We start from the raw sequence: 7712 nt of genomic DNA on the forward strand, positions 1-7712 counted from the left end.
TCCCGCATAGTAAAGCAATCCTTCCAAAGGTGCGTACCTGGCCTTTCTCGCGACCCGTGCTTTGGGCAAGGCTGGTTTAACAGGCGCTCAAGATTGGGACCTGATCCTCCATTCCGCGGGGGCGGTTTACCCTTATGGCGCTGACCATTATCCTACGTGTTGGTGTTCGCCACAAAATCCAAACTGTTATCTGCCTTGCGCTTATCGTTGTTCCCATGACCCGCCGGGTTATGCTGCCGCCCCTTGGTACTTCCATTCTTCTTTCCCTTCCCCGGCTTTTCATCATCAGACTCAGGGTCCTTGGTACTATCCGAGTCGGCATACTTAACCAGAGATGCCATAAGCGTTGCCATGTCATTGCAGTGACGCTTGAGTCTTCCCAACTTCAGCTTCAAAGGCGTAAACCGGCAATTACCTTCCAATGTTAAGACTGGCGTATCAGCATTGATGCGGTTTGATGAATGCAGAATAGCTGAGACTCGCTTCACCCAATGGGTTGTAGACTCCCCTTCCTCTTGAACACAGGCGGCTAGGTCCATAATTGACATGGGCTGCTTGCACGTATCTTTGAAATTCTGGATAAACCGGCTTTTTAACTCAGCCCATGACCCAACGGAGTTAGCTGGTAAACTTTTCAGCCAGGTACGAGTTGTTCTTTCCAGCATCATGGTGAAGTACTTAGCACATGCCGCATCATCCACGTCCAGCATCTCCATCGCCATCTCATAGCTCTCGACCCATGATTCAGGGGGTAAATCGGCAGTGTAATTGGGCACCTTATGAGGACCCTTGAAATCCTTGGGCAGCCACACGTTACCTAAGGCCGGGGTGAGACATGGCACCCCCAAAGAACTGAAAACCACACCTAGTTCCACCGAAATGGTTGGACGAACCGGAGTAAGCTGACGGGCCACGTATTGCGCTGCTAACTTGGCTTCTCGACGTGCTCTACCGTGATCCACCAGATCCTGGGCATTAGCACCGCCGCCCGCCGGGTTATGCCCAAGCGGCGGGTTACGGTTTCGCGCACTGCTTGACATAGCCGGCTCATCAATATGACTCCTGTAGCTCCGACTTGGGCGGGGGGTGGAATGAATCCTCTCGCGGCTGTACGAATAAGCCTGCTGTTGGGTTAAAGCTGTCTGAAGGAGCTCTCTAGCCCGTCGTGTTTCAACTGTTACTAGAGACTCGCCTTCGACCGGGAGAGCTGCCAATCGTGAAGCGGTGGCAACGATGTTATCCAACGGGTTAGAGTAATGACCCAGAGGCGTTGAGACGGGCTGTGACATGACATTGTTCTGACAAGGCAGATCCATCGTGCGCGGCTGAACCGGCGCCCCCGTTCCAGGTGCCTCCACCCGGTTTACCACTAGCTGGTTACTGGTTCCTGCCCCTGGCGTGTTAAAGAGATTCCTTGCCTCGTAAACCAGAGGCGGGTGAGACCGGTACCTTCTCCTCATGACATCGTTTGATGCGCTCTGATCCAGCATAAGCCGGTAAGCCTGTGCCTCTAACTCGGCCCGCTCTGTGGCCATTGATACGTCTCCAACGTATCTATAATTTTTGATTGTTCCATGCTATTATATTATCTGTTTTGGATGTTTATGGGATTTATTATGCATTTTTATATTATTTTTGGGACTAACCTATTAACCCAGAGCCCAGTGCTAGTTTCTGTTTTTCTTTGTTTTAGAGTATCGCAGAAAAGGAAAATCAAATGGAGTCCAATTGACCTGAAACTTCACGGAACTTATTTTTGGACCAGAAGAAGCCCACGGAGTATCGGAGATGGACCAGGAGAGTCCCGGCCCCCCACGAGGCCCACCCCCCTGGGCGCACCCCCTTGCCTCGTGGACAGCCCGGAGATCCACCGACATACTTCTTCCTCCCATATATACCCATATACCCTAAAAACTTCGAGGAGCACAATAGATCGGGAGTTCCGCCGCCAGAAGCCTCCGTAGGCACCGAAAACCAATCTAGACCCGTTCCGGCACCCTGCTGGAGGGGGGAAACCCTCTCCGGTGGCCATCTTCATCATCCCGGTGCTCTCCATGACGAGGAGGGAGTAGTTCTCCCTCGGGGCTGAGGGTATGTACCAGTAGCTATGTGTTTGATCTCTCTCTCTCTCTCTCGTGTTCTAGAGGTGATACGATCTTGATGTATCGCGATCTTTGCTATTATAGTTGGATCTTATAATGTTTCTCCCCCCCCTCTACTCTCTTGTAATGATTGAGTTTTCCCTTTGAAGTTATCTTATCGGATTGAGTCTTAAAGGATTTGAGAACACTTGATATATGTCTTGCGTGGGATACTCGTGGTGACAATGGGGTATTCTATTGATCCACTTGATGTATGTTTTGGTGATCAACTTGCGGGTTCCGCCCATGAACCTATGCATAGGGGTTGGCACACGTTTTCGTCTTGACTCTCCGGTAGAAACTTTGGGGCACTCTTTGAGGTTCTATGTGTTGGTTGAATAGATGAATCTGAGATTGTGTGATGCATATCGTATAATCATACCCACGGATACTTGAGGTGACAGTGGAGTATCTAGGTGACATTAGGGTTTTGGTTGATTTGTGTCTTAAGGTGTTATTCTAGTACGAACTCTAGGGCTGTTTGTGACACTTATAGGAATAGCCCAACGGATTGATTGGAAAGAATAACTTTGAGGTGGTTTCGTACCCTACCATAATCTCTTCGTTTGTTCTCCACTATTAGTGACTTTGGAGTGACTCTTTGTTGCATGTTGAGGGATAGTTATGTGATCCAATTATGTTATTATTGTTGAAAGGACTTGCACTAGTGAAAGTATGAACCCTAGGCCTTGTTTCAATGCATTGCAATACCGCTTATGCTCACTTTTATCATTAGTTACCTTGCTGTTTTTATATTTTCAGATTACAAAAACTATTATCTACTATCCATATTGCACTTGTATCACCATCTCTTCGCCGAACTAGTGCACTTATACAATTTACTATTGTATTGGGTGTGTTGGGGACACAAGAGACTCTTTGTTATTTGGTTTCAGGGTTGCTGGAGAGAGACCATCTTCATCCTACGCCTCCTACGGATTGATAAACCTTAGGTCATCCACTTGAGGGAAATTTGCTACTGTCCAACAAACATCTGCACTTGGAGGCCCAACAACGTCTACAAGAAGAAGGTTGTGTAGTAGACATCAAGCTCTTTTCTGGCGCCGTTGCCGGGGAGGTTAGCGCTTGAAGGTATATATTTAGATCTTGCAATCGAATCTTTTTGTTTCTTGTTTTATCACTAGTTTAGTCTATAAAAGAAAACTACAAAAAATGGAATTGAGGGTACCTCATATGCTTCATCTTTTTAATATCTTTCATGAGAATAAGGATTCCGATAATTGTGCTCAAGTGCTAAAAGAAGAATGCATTAAAATGTTTGGCACTAAATATTTGAATGATGAGCATGATTGCAATATTGTTAGTATGAATTCCTTGAATATCCATGATACTAATGATATGCAAAGCCACAAGCTTGGGGAAGCTATGTTTGATGAAGATGATATTTTTTGCCCCCCCCCAAGTTTTGATGAGCAAATTTATTATGATGAAATCATGCCTCCTATTTATGATGATTATATTGATGAAAATGGATTTGGAGAGGTCATGACTTTATTTTGTGATGAATCCACTGTTCCGGAAGAGGTTCCAATTGATTATGAGAACAAAGTTGCTATGTATGATGATTATTGTGATGACTTGTATGCTATAAATAATAATTATATCCATGAAACTTGTCATCATGATTTTAGTTTTCAATTGGATTATGCCTCACATGATAATTATTTTGTTGAGTTTGCTCCCACTATTATTCATGAGAAGAATTTTGCTTGTGTGGAGAGTAATAAAATTTCTATGCTTGTAGATCATGAAAAGAATGCTTTAGGTGCTGGTTATATTGTTGAATTCATTCATGATGCTACTGAAAATTATTATTAGGGAGGAATATATGCTTGTAGGAATTGCAATAATATCAAGTTTCCTCTCTATGTGCTTAAAGTTGTGAAGTTATGCTTGTTTTACCTTCCTATGCAAGTTGATTCTTGTTCCCACAAGTTGTTTGCTCACAAAATCCCTATGCACAGGAAGAGGGTTAGACTTAAATGTGCTAGTCATATTATTCATGATGCTCTATTTATGTTTCAATTCTTATCATTTATGTGAGCATCATTGAAATCATCATGCCTAGCTAGGGGCGTTAAACAATAGCTCTTGTTGGGAGGCAACCCAACTTTATTTTTGTTCCTTGATTTTTATTCCTGTTTAGTAATAAATTAATCATCTATCCTATGTTATGATTGAGTTTTTATGTTTTAATTAGTGTTTGTGCCAAGAAGAACCATTGGGAAGACTTGGGGAAAGTCTTGTTGATCTTGTTGTAAAAAACAGAAACTTTAGCGCTCACGAGAATTGCTGCCATTTTTTATTGGAGTGTGATATTTAGTTAATTCTTTTTGAAGATGATTAAAAGATAAATTCCTCATGTCCAGCAATTTATTTTAGAATTTTTGGGGTTCCAGAAGTTTGTGTTAGTTACGGATTACTACAGACTGTTCTGTTTTTGACAGATTCTGTTTTTCATGTGTTGTTTACTTATTTTGATGAATCTATGGCTAGTAAAAGAGTTTATAAACCATAGAGAAGTTGGAATACAGTAGGTTTAACACCAATATAAATATAATGGGTTCATTACAGTACCTTGAAGTGGTGTTTTGTTTTCTTTCGCTAACGGAGCTTATGAGTTTTCTGTTAAGTTTTGTGTTGTGAAGTTTTCAAGTTTTGGGTAAAGATTCGATGGACTATGGAACAAGGAGTGGTAAGAGCCTAATCTTGGGGATTCCCAAGGCACCCCAAGGTAATATTCAAGGACAACCAAAAGCCTAATCTTGGGGATGCCCCGGAAGGCATCCCCTCTTTCGTCTTCGTTCATCAGTAACTTTACTTGGAGCTATATTTTTATTCACCACATGATATGTGTTTTGCTTGGAGCGTCATTTTATTTTCTTTTGTTTTTCTTGATGTTTGAATAAAGTATCAAGATCTGAAATTCTTAAATGTTAGAGAGTCTTCACATAGTTGCATAATTATTCGACTACTCATTGATCTTCACTTACATCTTTCGGAGTAGTTTGTCATTTGCCCTAGTGTTCCACTTATATATTTTAGAGCACAGTGGTGGTTTTATTCTATAGAAATAAATGAACTCTTGTGCTTCACTTATATTATTTTGAGAGTCCTAAATAGCATGGTAATTTGCTTTGGTTATGAATTTAGTCCTAATATGATGGGCATCCAAGAGGGGTATAATAAAAACTTTCATATAAAGTGCATTGAATACTATGAGAAGTTTGATACTTGATAATTGTTTTGAGATATTGAGATGGTAATATTAGAGTCATGCTAGTCGAGTAGTTGTGAATTTGAGAAATACCTGTGTTAAAGTTTGTGATTCCCGTAGCATGCACGTATGGTGAACCGTTATGTGATGAAGTCGGAGCATGATTTATTTATTGATTGTCTTCCTTATGAGTGGCGGTCGGGGACGAGCGATGGTCTTTTCCTACCAATCTATCCCCCTAGGAGCATGCACGTAGTAAATTGTTTCGATAACTAATAGATTTTTGTAATAAGTATGTGAGTTCTTTATGACTAAGGTTGAGTCCATGGATTATACGCACTCTCACCCTTCCACCATTGCTAGCCTCTCTAGTATCGTGCAACTTTCGCCGGTACCATAAACCCACCATATACCTTCCTCAAAACAGCCACCATACCTACCTATTATGGCATTTCCATAGCCATTCCGAGATATATTGCCATGCAACTTTCCACCGTTCCGTTTATTATGACACACTCCATCATTGTCATATTGCTTTGCATGATCATGTAGTTGACATTGTATTTGTGGCAAAGCCACCGTTCATAATTCTTTCATACATGTCACTCATGAGTCATTGCACATCCCGGTACACCGCCGGAGGCATTCATATAGAGTCATATTTTGTTCTAAGAATCGAGTTGTAATTCTTGAGTTGTAAGTAAATAAAAGTGTGGTGATCATCATTATTAGAGCATTGTCCCAGTGAGGAAAGGATGATGGAGACTATGATTCCCCCACAAGTTGGGATGAGACTCCGGATGAAAAATAAAAAAATGAGGCCAAAGAAGCGCAAACAAAAATAAAAAAAGGCCATAAAAAAGAAAAGGCCCAAATAAAAAAATGAGAGAAAAAGAGAGAAGGGACAATGCTACTATCCTCTTACCACACTTGTGCTTCAAAGTAGCACCATGATCTTCATAATGGAGAGTCTTCTATGTTATCACTTTCATATACTAGTGGGAATTTTTCATTATAGAACTTGGCTTGTATATTCCAATGATGGGCTTCCTCAAAATGCCCTAGGTCTTCGTGAGCAAGCAAGTTGGATGCACACCCACTTAGTTTCTTTTTGAGCTTTCATACACTTATAGCTCTAGTGCATCTGTTGCATGGCAATCCCTACTCACTCACATTGATATCTATTGATGGGTATCTCCATAGCCCGTTGATATGCCTAGTTGATGTGAGACTATCTTCTCCTTTTTGTCTTCTCCACAACCACCATTCTATTCCACCTATAGTGCTATGTCCATGCTCACGCTCATGTATTGTGTGAAGATTGAAAAAGTTTGAGAACATCAAAAGTATGAAACAATTGCTTGGCTTGTCATCGGGGTTGTGCATGATTTAAATATTTTGTGTGGTGAAGATAGAGCATAGCCGGACTATATGATTTTGCAGGGATAGCTTTCTTTGGCCATGTTATTTTGAGAAGACATAATTGCTTTGTTAGTATGCTTGAAGTATTATTGTTTTATGTCAATATTAAACTTTTGTCTTGAATCTTATGGATCTGAATATTCTTACCACAATAAAGAGAATTACATGGATAAAAATGTTAGGTAGCATTCCACATCAAAAATTCTGTTTTTATCATTTACCTACTCGAGGACGAGCAGGAATTAAGCTTGGGGATGCTGATATGTCTCCAACGTATCTATAATTTTTGATTGTTCCATGCTATTATATTATCTGTTTTGGATGTTTATGGGCTTTATTAAGACCTTTTATATTATTTTTCGGACTAACCTATTAACCCTGAGCCTAGTGTCAGTTTTTGTTTTTTCCTTGTTTTAGAGTATCACAGAAAAGGAAAATCAAACGGAGTCCAATTGACCTGAAACTTCACGGAACTTATTTTTGGACCAGAAGAAGCCCACGGAGTATCGAAGATGGACCAGGAAAGTCTCGGGCTGCCCACGAGGGTGGGGGCGCGCCCACCCCCCCTGGGTGCGCCCCTGCCTCGTGGACAGCCTGGAGATCCACCGACGTACTTCTTCCTCCCATATATACCCATATACCCTAAAACTTCGAGGAGCATAATAGATCGGGAGTTCCGCCGCCAGAAGCCTCCGTAGCTACCAAAAACCAATCTAGACCTGTTCCGGCACCCTACTGGAGGGGGGAAACCCTATCCGGTGGCCATCTTCATCATCCCGGTGCTCTCCATGACGAGGAGGGAGTAGTTCTCCCTCGGGGCTGAGGGTATGTACCAGTAGCTATGTGTTTGATCTCTCTCTCTCTCTCGTGTTCTTGAGGTGATACGATCTTGATGTATCACGAGCTTTGCT

This window comes from Triticum urartu, chromosome 4, assembly GCF_003073215.2.
Source record: "Triticum urartu cultivar G1812 chromosome 4, Tu2.1, whole genome shotgun sequence".
Lineage (NCBI taxonomy): Eukaryota > Viridiplantae > Streptophyta > Magnoliopsida > Poales > Poaceae > Triticum > Triticum urartu.